Source organism: Oncorhynchus nerka, linkage group LG28 (assembly GCF_034236695.1).
Source record: "Oncorhynchus nerka isolate Pitt River linkage group LG28, Oner_Uvic_2.0, whole genome shotgun sequence".
NCBI lineage: Eukaryota > Metazoa > Chordata > Actinopteri > Salmoniformes > Salmonidae > Oncorhynchus > Oncorhynchus nerka.
The window spans coordinates 58,268,879-58,285,652 of record NC_088423.1 but is presented as its reverse complement, the minus strand read 5'-3'; the positions used below and the strand labels follow the sequence as shown (position 1 = coordinate 58,285,652).

Here is a 16,774-nt window from a genome sequence, read left to right as displayed (position 1 = left end):
GGACGGGAGAGGGCCTTTATACCCATGTCGGAAAGGTGTGTAGCAATGGGCAGCAGTGTCATTTCCGTGAGTTGGACAGTCAATGTGTTAATAGTAATTCTGGAGCACGGTCCTCAAATGACTTTTGTTATGTCCCCTGCAACAATGAACACTGCCTTATGATACAGTTTGTTCAGGGTCCAATGAAGATCTTTGAGAGCATTTTTGGTGTCAGCTTGGGGTGGGATGTACACAGCCATGGCGATAATCACTGAGAACTGTCTCGGAAGGTAAAAAATATTTGATGACCAAGTATTCCAAGTCAGGAGAGCAGAAGCTCCCAAGCTCCCATTTCACCTGTATTTGCTTGATGAAATGTAAAACCCACTGGTTATATATAATCTGTTTGGATGTCGGAAGAAAGCCAAGTCTCAGAAAAACAGAGTAAGTTGTAGATTCTGATGTCCCTCTGGAAGGAGATCCTCAAGTTAATTCACTAATTACTAAAACATAGTGTGCTCCGCAATGGAGGACAGGTCTCAATTGGACTAAGACCCTGCACGTCTGCCTCTGAATCAGTGTCTTCTGTCTTCTCTGGCAGGTCTCCCAGGCTGCCCGGCACCTCACCAAAGAAGCTACACAATTTTTCTGCAATCTCTGGGAATTTGGAAAGGTCGGATGGACGGTGAGTACACAGAGATTCATATTCCAATAGTTCTACCCTGGTGTATGAAGTAATACACAAAACAAACTGAATAAGACAATGTTAGAAAAACAGAAAAAGTAGAAACCTGCAAAGTTTTGTAGGCTAGGCTACCATATTCATCGTCGCCATCTTGGGTATTTTAAATGACTGGAGACTTCAGCAGAACCTTTTTTATTACCGCAAATGATCAAAATGACAAACTGCCATCTCAGATCAGTAAAAATAACTTTTTATCTTGAATCCATCCATGGCCTAGGCCTAGGTGTGTGGATACCATTATTATTGTACAATATGAGGAGGATATTATAATCCTAAAAAATCTTTCCAGTTTCACCAACCCACCCAATGATGCGCAGCTCTCTCGCCATGCGGTCATGCCAAAAGACTATCTCTCTCTTGTTTTACTTTGTAAAACAATGTTTGCTCAATAACTTCATTTGAAAGTTGATCAAATATTTTGGTAGCCTACAGCAGACAGATTAGAGTCTTGCATGCTGGTTACTGACAGATTTTCTGCGCGTTCCCGACTGTAGCCTATCCCTTAATATTGGGCTACACACAATCCATAGGTGGGCAATTTTTTAAAGAAGCTAGTGATCCTCTGTGGCAAAATTATAGGGCTACTCATGGTGTAGTAGGTCATTCTTTATTTCTGAAAAGACAACAATCATTCTATAACTTTGGCAAATGTATTTCAATTCATCATGGGTGCTGCAGCACCTCTAGCACCCTTCCCGTGGCTATGATTAAGTAACAATATATGAGGAAGTACTGCTGCATGTAGGCTATCAGTCAAACAGACCGAATATTTCTGATGATGTAAATCAAGTGCTACTCAAATGTTATGCTGCTGTGGCAGTACTGTTAATAAATTTGGTGGCTTGCTTCACACACCAGACTGTTGACCACATTTCAAGCCATGCGTGTTTGGATACTGGTCCCTGTGACCAACGGACAGATAGGGGTGACTTAATGATTTGGGGGCAGTGGGTTCTGAACTGTATTAAAAAAAAACACCCAAAAGGGCACTTGGCAAGTGTGAGGGCAAAGAGGTAGGTGTGAGGGCACAGGTAGACCCCTATCTGTGCATGTGCCTGCTACAAGGGCAGGCAAGGATAAAATGTCTGTTTTACTGTAAGCTTAGGGGCCTTGCTACATTTTCATTTTCAGTATGGGGAAAGTAGTCTTAGAAAATGTGTCAAGCTGGGAAGATAAGGTACTGTAAGTAAACCATTTTTCCCCACCGACTTTCCATCCATTTATCGCCTAGCCAGGCCCTAAGCCAACCCTATTCATCACGACAGTGAGAGAGCCAAGAGGACCACTTTTCAAAGAGCCAGTTCGTCTTTTATACCAAACACTCCCTCATCCACCGTTGTACCTTTTCACCAGGAAACACACAGCTACATCAACTCAGCATGTTCCCTTCGAAAGAGAAACGTTGCCCAGGCCCAGGAGGGAAGGATGTAGGGAAGGACGGAGGGAGGGGGAGAAAGAAAGTTAGAGACCAAGTTGTAGTGCAAATGGCAGCCTTTTTTCTATATAGTGCCCTAATTTTGACCAGAGCCCTATGGTCCCTAAGTGCAATATAAAGGGAATAGTGAAATGTAGGCCCCAGAATTCGACAGCTTGACAAACGGGTCAAGAAGTTGAGAGGGGGAGTGAAAAACCGGGGCTGCATCCCATCTAAAGTGGCCAGAGAGGCATTGAAGAGATGGCTTTGTGTTAGCTCATCACACACACAGACCATCAGAAGCCTCCACTGTTTTACAATGAGTACTGCTCTGCATGGGGACCTCTGAAAACTGCTTGCCGAGCAGAAATGGCCCCTTTGTTCTATTCTATAGCTTGGTAGAAAAAAAAATGTAATCTCCAAGTCCCCACTTGCAGTGGAGGATGCCGAGGATGCTTTGATTGTGTTATGGCTGACTTTAGAGGGAGATGAGGGAACAGAGAGGGGGAGAAATTTGGCCAGAAAGATGCCCATTTGGCAGTTGAATGCATGGTTATTTTAAATGAAGGGCTGTGGTTGCATCCAAAATGGCAGCATACTACCTACATAGCGATCTACCTTTGACCAGAACCCTATGGGACATAGGCCATGTCATCAAAGACGTTATAATGTTGTGTTTTAAATGTAATTTCCACTCCTAACAAGAAAAAACAGTAAAGTTTTGAACTTGATCTTTGAACTTCTAAGTAAATGTTATGTAAATAGTGGATAGTATCCATTTACAATGCATTCGGAAAGTATTCAGACCTCTTGACTTTTTCCAGATTTTGTTATGTTACAGCCTTATTATAAAATTGATTAAATTGTTTTTTTCCCTCATCAATCTACACACAATACCCCATAATGACAAAACAAAAACAGGTTTTTAGATTTTTTTTGCAAATGTATTAAACATAGAATACTTTGAAACACCTTTGGCAGTGATTACAGCCTTGGGACTTCTTGGCTATGATGCTACAAGCTTGGCACATCTGTTTTTGGGGAGTATCTCCCATTCTTCTCTGCAAATCCTCTCAAGCTCTGTCAGGTTGGATGGGGAGTGTCGCTGCACAGCTTTTTTCAGGTCTCTCTAGAGATGTTAGATTGGGTTAAAGTCCGGGCTCTGGTTGGGCCATTCAAGGACATTAAGAGACTTGTCTAGAAGCCACTCCTTCGTTATCTTGGCTGTGTGCTTAGGGTCATTGTCCTGTTAAATGGTGAACCTTCGTCCCAGTCTGAGGTCCTGAGCACTCTGGAGAAGGTTTTCATAGAGGATTTCTCAGTACTTTGCTCCATTCATCAATCCCTAGATCCCGACTAGTCTTTCAGGCCATGCCACTGAGAAACATCCCCGCTGCTACCACCATTCTTCATCGTAAGGATGATGCCAGGTGTCCTCCAAACGTGAGGCTTGGCATTCAGGCCAAATAGTTCAATCTTGGTTTCATCAGACCAGCGAATCTGGTTTCTCATGATCTGAGAGGCTTTTGCTGAGGAGTGGCTTCCGTCTGGCCAATCTACAATAAAGGCCTGATTGGTGGAATGCTGCAGGAATGGTTGTCCTTCTAGAAGGTTCTCCCATCTCCACATAGGAGCTCTGTCAGAGTGACCATCGGGTTCTTGGTCACCTCCCTGACCAAGGCCCTTCTCCCCCAATTGCTCAGTTTGGCCAGGCAGCCAGCTCTGGGAAGCATCTTGGTGGTTCCAAACTTCTTCCATTTAAAATGATGGAGGCCATGGTGTTCTTGGGGACTTTCAATTGCTGCAGACTTTTTTTGGTACCATTCCCCACACACAGTTGCACACATTTGCACACACACATCTCAATACTATACTGAACAAAAATATAAACAACATGTAAGGATTTGGTCCCATGTTTCATAAGCGAAAAATGTCTCTCCAATTTTGTGCACAAATTTCTTTAGATCCATGTTAGTGACCATTTCTCTTTTGACAAATTAATCCATTCACCTGACAGGTGTGGCATATCAAGAAGCTGATTAAACAGCATGATCACTACACAGATGCACTTTGTGCTGGGGACAATAAAGGGCCACTCTAAAATGTGCAGTTTTGTCACACAACACAATGTCACAAATGTCTCATGTTTTGAGGGAGCGTGCAATTGGCATGCTGCCTGCAGGAATGTCCACCAGAGCTGTTTCCAGATAATTTAATCTTAATTTCTCTACCATAATCCACCTCCATCGTCGTTTTAGAGAATTTGGCAGGATGTCCAACTGGCCTCATAACCTCAGAGCACATGTAACCATGCCAGCTCACGACCTCCACAGCTCACGACCTCCAAATCATGAATGTATTTAACGCTACATGTGAATGCCTTCATTCGCCATTTATCTCTGTTGGAACCTCCTTAGGAAGGTTGTTGGCCTTTCAGCGGAAAGATAGTATGGCTCTGATTGTCCGAAAGGGGTCTCCCCTTTCTCTTCTTCTAGTGTTGTTCACTCTGGAAGATAGCTATCCAGCCATGTCGACGGTTCCCATTGGTGATGAGCGTAGTAGGATACGTTGATTTGAAAAGAGTAGTACAGTAGGATGATTTGAAGAGTAGTAGGATGGTCCCACTTAGTTTCACTTTTCTAGATATTTGACTCAAGACAGTTAATTAGCCGCACCATTGATTGTCCGAGAGGGGAGTTTTCTCCTCTCTCCACCTCGTGTTGATAGTCAGAGTTTTAACCACTTTACATGCGCAGCTACAGCCTGGCGATGTTCTGATCTACTCTGGAAGGTGAGTTTATTTTCTTCACCTCATATTGAGGTTCAAAGTTCCAACCATTTCAAACGTGTAGCTACGCTCCACCCTTTTTTGGTCTAATGTTAATCTCAATACCAATCCTTTCATGCACTCTGGCCGAAGCGGACGGTTCCGTCAGTCTGACACGCTCTCTCACCTCACTCGGGGTGTGGCTACTAACTATGCAGTTAGTTTATACCACATTCACATCTTAACAAAAATATTTTCATAATTTGTCATATTTCATATACATTAAGGATGGAGACTTCATACCTGTAGTGTAAATAGTTTAAGTTACAGTATTTCCTTTATAACCTTTTTAATGACGTCACAAAATATAAACCAATATGACATTTGTTTTCTATAGATCATCCCCACATTCTTATTTTAGAAATATTGTTCCAGTATTCACTTTGAGTTTCGGCAGGAAAATACTGGAGGGGAAAGAAAAAGTTCACTTCTCCTGTAATTTCCGACAGGGTGTGAGCTGTCAAACCGGCAGCAGCTCCCTCCTCCCCTCTTCTGTGGGTGAGAGAGGTCTGGTAATTGTCATCCATTGCCTAGCTGATCTGACCAATTCAGATCCTCACAGGACAGTCATGACATCATGCACTCAAAGATTTGGCCTCTATTGGTTGACCTACCCAAGTATAGCTACAGTAGGCTACTCATGATGTATTGCTTGTTTATTTTTTGCTTTTGAAGAGCTTTGAGATTATGAAAGCGCTATAGAAATGTGATCACTTATTATAACATGAATGTGCCGGTGAAGCACAGGAAATTGATGAGGAGGTGTGGTTAAAGGGGACAGTTATTAGTACAGAACAACAATTTATTTATATTTTTATTAAATGTTTATTTTGATAAGGAATTCGTACTGAGAGTAGGGTCTGGATAAATACATCAAAAATGTATACAAAATTACCAAACATATTAATTAAGAAAAACAAACACATTTATCAACATAGATTTCTCTGAGTATTTCTCTGAACTGACCAAGAGAGTACCAGAACATCTAATTTCTGAGATCTCTGTGAGTTGTTCCACGTAAAACGAGCAAAACAACTAAAAGCAGCTTTACCCATCTCTGTGGAGACTGAAGAGGCCTCCAGTGCTATCCAAGCCTGTGACCGGGTTTGGTCATTTGTAAGTCAAAATTGAATTAATGATGATAGATACATAAAGAGGTTTCTGCAAGAGTGCTTTGTAAATAAACACAAAAAAGAGTGCTGCTCTCTCCTTAAACACAAAGAGGCCCAACCCACTTTCTGATACACAACACTTGTGAGTTCTGTAACCAGTAATAAGGGCACAATGGAAAAAACAATGGAAAACAGCATCTAGTGATTTAAGTTGAACCTTTTCATACATGAGTTCCCATTGCCCCAGCTTGAGTTGTTTTATGCACGAGATGTCAGAATGTTCCAAAATGGGATTATTACGCAACATGACAGTTAACACTCGCTGCCTGCTAGTTATCTATAGGCTGTTTCAACTTGTCAATTTCAAATTCTAATTTTTTCCAACAAGTTCTATTTTCTAACAACAGTTTGAAATCAGGTGTGTTCCGCCTCCTTATTAATTCACATAGAAGTAGCCCATTTCAGCATTGCGAACAATTTATGTTTGAGGCTTTACTGATCTGGCAAACTTCTCTCTTCGAAGAGAGCCCACACACTTCACTAATGTTAGCACAAATCAAGTATGCAGATATGTGCGCAGTCTTGTACGAATTGGAACATTTTCTGGCTGGCGCTCTCATTGCCTTCCTTGTTGTTCTCCTTACAAATAATAACTTTGGACATGTGTGCATTCCTATCAAAGTAAGTTCCTTATTTTCTGTATATCGTGTTGTCGTTTCTACTGTTTGGAGCATATTGTATTTACAGTTTTATTCACATGTTTTAAAGTTCTGGTGGCATATAATGCATTCTGATTATTGCATAGCTTGTAATGGACACCTATGATGTGTGTAAAATACTTTTATGAAGGTTGCAATGATTATAATGAGCTAATGCTAAGCTGTTTGCCAGCTATGTGTGGCGCTATGTTTGTTGACATTATACAATGCATTCTGGGTGTCAAGTAAACATCTGTCAGTCCAAAGATGTTATAACGAGGTGAAGGAATGGTTCACTCATATTTTGGATAAACTTCCAGAAGTGAATGATTGTAGACGACACACCCCCTTCAACATGCATACTATAAACAGACCAAAAACTCATCTTGTCTCCTCTTATTATCTTTGATTGATGTGAAAAAACAAACATGCGCAAGACCCATCGTCGGATTACTTTTCGATTTTTAGAAAGTGTTTTACTCAATGTTTTCCATCAATGGTGATGTGATTAATTATAAATAGTCGAGAGTTATAAATATATGACCGCTTGTAGACTACATTTTCCAGTTTGGATGATTGTGTTATGCTGTAGATACTTCTGTGAATGTCTGAACATTGCATGCAAAAATAAACTGGTAATATTCTGGACATAACTTTGTAAGGAAAGTTATGTTTCTGTGAAAAATGTTTCTGTGAAAAAAGTGTGACCAGCTCAAATGCTGATTGTTGTGTCAAATGAAACTGGACGTTCTAAATAAGAGTTCTAATCACACCAGTTTGAGTGTACACTGCAGGGACCACTGTAGAATGATCACACCCGCTTGTTGGTACATGTGAAAAAGTGAAATGCTGCTGCCTGCATATAGATAATATCCCTATAATCAAATTAGACATACAAGTGGCCTGGACAATTGTATTCCTGTTAAGAAAAGTCAGACATGGCTTGTTTCTGTAAAAGAAACCCACCCTAAACTTCAAGTTCCGGCGCCGACAGAGATGGCCACCTCGCTTCGCGTTCCTAGGAAACTATGCAGTTTTTTGTTTTTTTACATGTTATTTCTTACATTAGTACCCCAGGTCATCTTAGGTTTCATTACATACAGTCGAGAAGAACTACTGAATATAAGATCAGCGTCAACTCACCATCAGTAAGACCAAGAATATGATTTTCGTGACGCGGATCCTGTGTTCTGCCTTTCAAACAGGACAACGGAATGGATCCCAGCCGGCGACCCCCCAAAAAAACGACACCGTAAAAGAGGGAAACGAGGCGGTCTTCTGGTCAGACTCCGGAGACGGGCACATCGTGCACCACTCCCTAGCATTCTTCTCGCCAATGTCCAGTCTCTTGACAACAAGGTTGATGAAATCCGAGCAAGGGTAGCATTCCAGAGGGACATCAGAGACTGTAACTTTGCTTCACGGAAACATGGCTCACTGGAGAGACGCTATCGGAGTCGGTGCAGCCAGCGGGTTTCTCCACGCATCGCGCTGACAGAAACAAACATCTTTCTGGTAAGAAGAGGGGCGGGGGCGTATGCCTTATGGCTAACGAGACGTGGTGTGATCAAAGAAACATACAGGAACTCAAATCATTCTGTTCACCTGATTTAAAATTCCTCACAATCAAATGTCGACCGCATTATCTACCAAGAGAATTCTCTTCGATTATAATCACAGCCGTATATATTCCCCCCCAAGCAGATAGACCAAATTTATTTGACTCTTTGCAAACTGGAATCCATACATCCTGAGGCTGCATTCATTGTAGCTGGGGATTTTAACAAGGCTAATCTGAAAACAAGACTCCCTAAATTGTATCAGCATATCGATTGCGCAACCAGGGCTGGAAAAACCTTGGATCATTGTTACTCTAACTTCCGCAACGCATATAAGGCCCTGCCCCGCCCCCCTTTCGGAAAAGCTGACCACGACTCCATTTTGTTGATCCCTGCCTACAGACAGAAACTAAAACAAGAAGCTCCCACGCTGAGGTCTGTCCAACGCTGGTCCGACCAAGCTGATTCCACACTCCAAGACTGCTTCCATCACGTGGACTGGGATATGTTTCGTATTGCGTCAGATAACAACATTGACGAATACGCTGATTCGGTGTGCGAGTTCATTAGAACGTGCATTGAAGATGTCGTTCCCATAGCAACGATTAAAACATTCCCTAACCAGAAACCGTGGATTGATGGCAGCATTTGCGTGAAACTGAAAGCGCGACCCACTGCTTTTAATCAGGGCAAGGTGACTGGTAACATGACCGAATACAAACAGTGCAGCTATTCCCTCCTCAAGGCTATCAAACAAGCTAAGCGTCAGTATAGAGACAAAGTAGAATCTCAATTCAACGGCTCAGACACAAGATGCATGTGGCAGGGTCTACAGTCAATAACGGACTACAAGAAGAAAACCTGCCCAGTCACAGTCCAGGATGTCTTGCTCCCAGGCAGACTAAATAACTTTTTTGCCCGCTTTGAGGACAAAACAGTGCCACTGACACGGCCTGCAACGAAAACATGCGGACTCTCCTTCACTGCAGCCGAGGTGAGTAAAACATTTAAACGTGTTCACCCTCGCAAAGCTGCAGGTCCAGACGGCATCCCCAGCCGTGCCCTCAGAGCATGCGCAGACCGCCTGGCCGTTGTGTTTACGGACATATTCAATCAATCCCTATACCAGTCTGCTGTTCCCACATGCTTCAAGAGGGCCACCATTGTTCCTGTTCCCAAGAAAGCTAAGGTAACTGAGCTAAACGACTACCGCCCCGTAGCACTCACTTCCGTCATCATGAAGTGCTTTGAGAGACTAGTCAAGGACCATATCACCTCCACCCTACCTGACACCCTAGACCCACTCCAATTTGCTTACCGCCCAAATAGGTCCACAGACGATGCAATCTCAACCAAACTGCACACTGCCCTAACCCATCTGGACAAGAGGAATACCTATGTGAGAATGCTGTTCATCGACTACAGCTCGGCATTCAACACCATAGTACCCTCCAAGCTCGTCATCAAGCTCGAGACCCTGGGTCTCGACCCCGCCCTGTGCAACTGGGTACTGGACTTCCTGACGGGCCGCCCCAGGTGGTGAGGGTAGGCAACAACATCTCCACCACGCTGATCCTCAACACTGGGGCCCCACAAGGGTGCGTTCTGAGCCCTCTCCTGTACTCCCTGTTCACCCACGACTGCGTGGCCACGCACGCCTCCAACTCAATCATCAAGTTTGCGGACGACACAACAGTGGTAGGCTTGATTACCAACAACGACGAGACGGCCTACAGGGAGGAGGTGAGGGCCCTCGGAGTGTGGTGTCAGGAAAATAACCTCACACTCAACGTCAACAAAACTAAGGAGATGATTGTGGACTTCAGGAAACAGCAGAGGGAACACCCCCCTATCCACATCGATGGAACAGTAGTGGAGAAGGTAGTAAGTTTTAAGTTCCTCGGCATACACATCACAGACAAACTGAATTGGTCCACTCACACAGACAGCATCGTGAAGAAGGCGCAGCAGCGCCTCTTCAACCTCAGGAGGCTGAAGAAATTTGGCTTGTCACCAAAAGCACTCACAAACTTCTACAGATGCACAATCGAGAGCATCCTGGCGGGCTGTATCACCGCCTGGTACGGCAACTGCTCCGCCCACAACCGTAAGGCTCTCCAGAGGGTAGTGAGGTCTACACAACGCATCACCGGGGGCAAACTACCTGCCCTCCAGGACACCTACACCACCCGATGTTACAGGAAGGCCATGAAGGTCATCAAGGACAACAACCACCCGAGCCACTGCCTGTTCACCCCGCTATCATCCAGAAGGCGAGGTCAGTACAGGTGCATCAAAGCTGGGACCGAGAGACTGAAAAACAGCTTCTATCTCAAGGCCATCAGACTGTTAAACAGCCACCACTAACATTGAGTGGCTGCTGCCAACACACTGACACTGACTCAACTCCAGCTACTTTAATAATGGGAATTGATGGGAAATTATGTCAAATATATCACTAGCCACTTTAAACAATGCTACCTAATATAATGTTACATACCCTACATTATTCATCTCATATGCATACGTATATACTGTACTCTATATCATCGACTGCATCCTTATGTAATACATGTATCACTAGCCACTTTAACTATGCCACTTTGTTTACATACTCATCTCATATGTATATACTGTACTCGATACCATCTACTGTATCTTGCCTATGTTGCTCCGTACCATCCCTCATTCATATTTCTTTATGTACATATTCTTTATCCCCTTACACTGTGTATAAGACAGTAGTTTTGGAATTGTTAGTTAGATTACTTGTTGGTTATTACTGCATTGTCGGAACTAGAAGCACAAGCATTTCGCTACACTCGCATTAACATCTGCTAACCATGTGTATGTGACAAATACAATTTGATTTGATTTGAACTTATTCACCAGCTCAGTGACATATTTTTTTCTGCTTTAGGGTTCTCCCATTTCTTTTTCACCCATGCATGTGACAGCTGCCACTCCACTCTTTCATGTAGATTCTGAAAAGACATTGGATGAAGTACATTATCCCGAACAGGAGCAGACTAAAGAGTTGTGTGAACTTTCTGTAGATAGCTAGACTGTGCAGCGAATATCCTTGGTCAAATTGGAGGGCCAAGGTGAAACAGTGACAAATGCAATTTCCCATTACTTTAACCATAACAGGTTATGTGCAATGAAACTAGTTAGACCCATTCAGGCTGTAACTGTTCAGGTAGAAACTAATATTGTATAGCATGAACATTATAATCAGGTCAACACAAATAAACCGAAATGGAAAATCAGTAGAACTAGAAGAAAAGAGAGGTGTTGGGGACAACACCAGTGTGGAAATTACTAATTTAAGCTAGCATGTTATTAACGTTAGCTAGTAGCAGTGCATAATGCCGTGGCAAGAGCGCTAACTATGGCCACGTGACTTAATCAAAACATTTTTTGCAGCATTTCTCCTACCGTGTTTGCCACTGAACTAAATGCCTGGTATTGTCATCATCAGACCCTGTAACAGTTTAAACACAAGCCCTGGTATTTACAACAAGTAGCTAACTAGCTAATTAGGCCAATCTTAAATATGAAGTTGTCGCTCAATAGCAAGCAAGTAACGCTGTAGCTAACATTAATGTTCAAACAGTTATAACTTCTAGTCCAACTACAGCACATAGCTAGCTAAAGTCACGGCAGGCCGTAGGCTGCAGATCTGTTGCAAAGAAGTAATGTTATAATGAAAGAGTCGATCATTTTAAGAACAAAAAATACTTACATTTGAACACCACTGCAGAAGCTTCGCTATTCGCCATCTTTCAAGTTGTTTACTTGACGAGATCTAGCTATCAAAATTCACAGCCCTACTTTTCCAATGCACCGTGGCTGTGAAATTCACACAAAGTATGCAGCAAATTCTACAAGATGAAAAGTCCAATTATTATAACATCCTGGCATGTAAAGCATAATATATTTTCAAATAAACCACATAGTTTTTTCCCGCTATTTGTTGATTTCAGTAGCACATCCCCATATCTAATTAACACTAGCATCGCAAAAATAACCATTATTGTTTTTGTGAAGGCCTTAGGTAGAATTTATTAGAATGGATATTTTTTCAAATAACACAATAGTATTTTCATTAGTTTATGATACTGTAGGCTATATGTAAAAACAAAAAACACGAAATTCAAGTGTTCAATCAATTTTTTTCATGGAGTGTCTTTGTTACAACTATGAAACAGAATGTGTTGGAACACAGTTACAGCTTATTTTTATAAAGACAAAATACAATTTAAATAACCCAACCACCAAGACCCACAATCAAGACACGTGGTCAAATGATGAAAAAATCAGTAGCCTAAACATCATTATAAGGGCCAAGTGGACTTAATAAATAGTGAACCTTAGAACAAAAGCAATAATGGTATTATTGAATATAAATGTTGATATGACAGCAGTCAAAAAAAGTCAATTATTGTCAGCTCGTGCTCTTCTGCATCGTCACGCAATGGCATCAGTTGGATTTAATTTAGCCATTATCCCTTGTCCTAACAGTTGACACAATTTTCATAACATTCACTTGCTTGACACACTTTGACATACCTTTGTTTGGTTGTAGTGCGTAATAGTCTCCGGTTTTGTCTTTGTGTCCTGTCTTCTTGTCGATCTTCAGCACCATTGAATTGTTGTGGAGTACAATGGCTGTGCAGGTGCCTTCTTTTGCACAGATGCAGGGAGCTCCCTTCTTCCTTTCTTCATGGTGTTCGCCAATTACAATGAAATTAAGAAATTGTCCATGGTGACAGTTCTCCCCTTGCCAACATAAGGTTCCACAAGCCTCATCAGCACATTCTTCGACACTAGCTCACCTGCTGTGCTGCCTGATGTGGATTTTTTCCCAGATATTGAAAGCCATTTAATATGTACAAATATCCTCTCACTGTGTAGCCTACTCCACGTAGGCCAGAGTAGACTGATAAGACACTGTTTTAAGATAAAAATGAGAATGGATCAATACAATGAATGGCCCGCCCTGTTCTTCATTCACAATTGGTGATCACATAATTATGCATGATTCGCTTCCTCTATCTCATCAACTCACCCATTCTCCCCATCATACTTTAGTTTATTTATATTATCTGTTGTTAATAAGTGTGAAATTCGTTTCGGTATAGTTTAGGTTCAAGGCAATTATCGGGGTGATTATCAGCAGGGCGGTGCACAATTGGCCCAGCGTTGTCCGGGTTAGGGTTTGGCGGGGTAGGACTAGGTTAAGTTAAAAAAAAACATTAAACTGTCAGAAGAACGAGTGGATCAGGCCCTACTGTTGGGAGAAGGATATGTTCTCCTAAAACTGGTTATAACTCCAGTTCTATTTGATATTAAGATACTTACACCAACAGTGTGTTTATAGACTTATTTAAGAAATGGAGGGGGGCATGACTTAAACAAGGACGGAGGGGGGCATGACTTAAACAAATGCATGACTGCTTTAGTGGTTCTAGTGTTAATGGCTGTGATAAATGGCTGTGATAAAACTGTGAAAAGTGTGTGTGAAGTGAAAAGTGTGAGTGAAAAGAAGGAAGCATGTAATGAATCCAAATATTCCAAAACATGCATGAATGCAAAAAGGCACGAAAGTAATACTGCAAAGAAATGTGGCTTTTTGTCTTGAATTCACATCGATATGTTATGGGGCAAATCCAACACAACACTGAGTACCACTCTCCATATTTTAAAGTGTGGTGTATGTTATGGGTATGCTTGTCATTGGCAAGGACTGGGAAGATTTACAGCACTCTAAATAATGCTGTGTAGTTTGGTTGACCCAACTGCTGGGTTGCAGGCGTTGGGTTGTTTTCTTTAAAAACTGCTGGGTTATTGATGCTGGGTTATTAAGATATGACTAAGCAGGTCAGATCAGGAGACTGGACGCGTGGTTTACTAGGGCCGTGGCTTTCAGATATTTTCAGTTATTTTTAACCACCCATGAGAGTAAATGTAATTTATGTGAACCTGTTCTGTTGTATAGTTGCCAGGTTAATTGAACATTAAAATGTTTGTAGCTTCAATGAGGCTTAGAGAAGTGTATGAGTTCCCTAAAAGCCTATGTAACTCCTGTACCGTTTTATCATATATACTAAATAATCCTGATAATACTGTGTAAAATGCACAACAAAAATTAGAGGAAAATTCAAAGAATTTAAACTTAAAGGGGTAGTTAAGGATTTTGGCAATGAACGCAAAGACATAAAAATGGTATCCACGATCTGTCTCTGAGGAAGTATATAAAGGCTACATTGCCCAAATCTCGTACTATCCTATTATCATGAAGAACAGGAATGACATTTTTTTATTTCACCTTTTTTTAACCAGGTAGGCTAGTTGAGAACAAGTTCTCATTTGCAGCTGCGACCTGGCCAAGATAGAGCAAAGCAGTTTGACACATACAACAACACAGAGTTACACATGGAATAAACAAACATACAATCAATAATACAGTAGAAAAATCTATATACAGCATGTGCAACTGGAGGTAGGATAAGAGAGGTAAGGCAATAAATAGGCCATGTTGGCAAAGTAATTACAATATAGCAATTAAACACTGGAATGGTAGGATGTGCAGAAGATGAATGTGCAAGATGAGATACTGGGGTGCAAAGGTGAAAGATAAATAAATAAATAAATAAATACAGTATGGGGATGAGGTAGATTTGGATGGGCTACTTACAGATGAGCTATGTACAGGTGCAGTGATCTATGAGCTGCTCTGACAGCTGGTGCTTAAAGCTAGTGAGGGAGATAAGTGTCTCCAGCTTCAGATATTTTTGCAGTTCATTCCAGTCATTGGCAGCAGAGAACTGGAAGGAGAGGCGGCCAAAGAAAGAATTGGCTTTGGGGTTGACCAGTGATATATACTTGCTGGAGCGCGTGCTACGGGTGGGTGCTGCTATGGTGACCAGTGAGCTGAGATAAGGCGGGACTATAACTAGCAGAGACTTGTAGATGACCTGGAGTCAGTGGGTTTGGCGACGAGTATGAAGCGAGGGTCAGCCAACGAGATCAAACAGGTCGCAGTGGTGGGTAGTATATGGGGCTTTGGTGTCAAAACGGATGGTACTGTGATAGACTGCATCCAATTTCTTGTGTAGAGTGTTGGAGGCTATTTTGTAAATGACATTGCCGATGTCGAGGATCGGTAGGATGATCAGTTTTCCATGCTTTGTTGCGAAATAGGAGGCCAATTCTAGATTTAATTTTGGATTGGAGATGTTTAATGTGAGTCTGGAAGGAGAGTTTACAGTCTAACCAGATAACTAGGTATTTGTAGATGTCCAGATATGCTAAGTCAGAACCATCCAGAGTAGTAATGCTGGAATGGAATGGAGCTAAGGCACAGGCAAAATCCAAGAGGAAAACCTTTCCACCAGACACTGGAAGACAAATTCACCTTTCAGCAGGACAATAATCTAAAACACAAGGCCAAATCTACCCTGGAGTTGTCTACTATGACAGTGAATGTTCCTGATTGTGCGAGTTACAGTTTTGTTTAAATCTGCTTGAAAATCCATGCCAAGATTTAAACATGTCTGTATAGCAATGAACAACAATTTGGCAGAGCTTGAATAATTTTGGAAAGAATAAAAGGTACATATTGCACAATCCAGGTGTGCAAAGCTCTTAGAGTTCCACCATTTTAGTGGACCAAAAGTCCAAAAATATTTGGTCCCATATTCATAGCACACAATGACTACATCAAGCTTGTGACTACACATTTGTTGGATACATTTGCTGTTTGTTCTGGTTGTGTTTCAGATTATTTTGTGCCCAATATAAATGTATGGTAAGTAATGTATTGTGTCATTTTGGAGTCACTTTTATTGTAAATAAGAATATAATATGTTTCTAAACACTTCTACATTAGTGTGGATGCTACCATGATAATGAATAATCCTGAATTAATCACGAATAATGGTGAGTGAGTAATTTCACACACATAAATATCACACCCCAAAGACATGCTAACCTCTCACCATTGCAATATGAGGGGAGGTTAGTTTTTGATGGGTATGATATTTATGCCTCTGTAACTTTCTCCGTCATTGTATCATTTCAAATACACAGTTCTGGAGTATAGAGCCAAAATAACAACACATTTGTCACTGTCCCAATACTTCTGGAGTTTACTGTATATGTGTGTTGACTGTGATAAGGGCACAACTCACGCACAGACACACACGCACAGACACGCACAGACACACACAAAATACAGAGATACTGTAATGTACATTTGTGACTGAAGGTATTTGAAATGGCTGGAGGAGGAGTTAATTAAGGTTTACACGACATGTCAGTGTGCACTATGTACAGATGCTGGATTATCAATGACTGTCTGTTCCTCCTTCAAGTGTGATTTCCTTCCGTCATTTGCCAGTGTGAGAGATAAAAACAAATAGGCAACATATTTTTT

At 41.7% G+C, this 16,774-nt stretch overlaps 1 protein-coding gene across 1 annotated transcript in view; it reads right to left on the bottom strand.

Moving 5' to 3' along the window:
* The window catches only part of LOC115113446 (protein kinase C-binding protein NELL1), a 481,860-nt gene that overhangs the window by 379,388 nt on the left and 85,698 nt on the right, over positions 1-16,774 (bottom strand). The window lies entirely within an intron of this gene.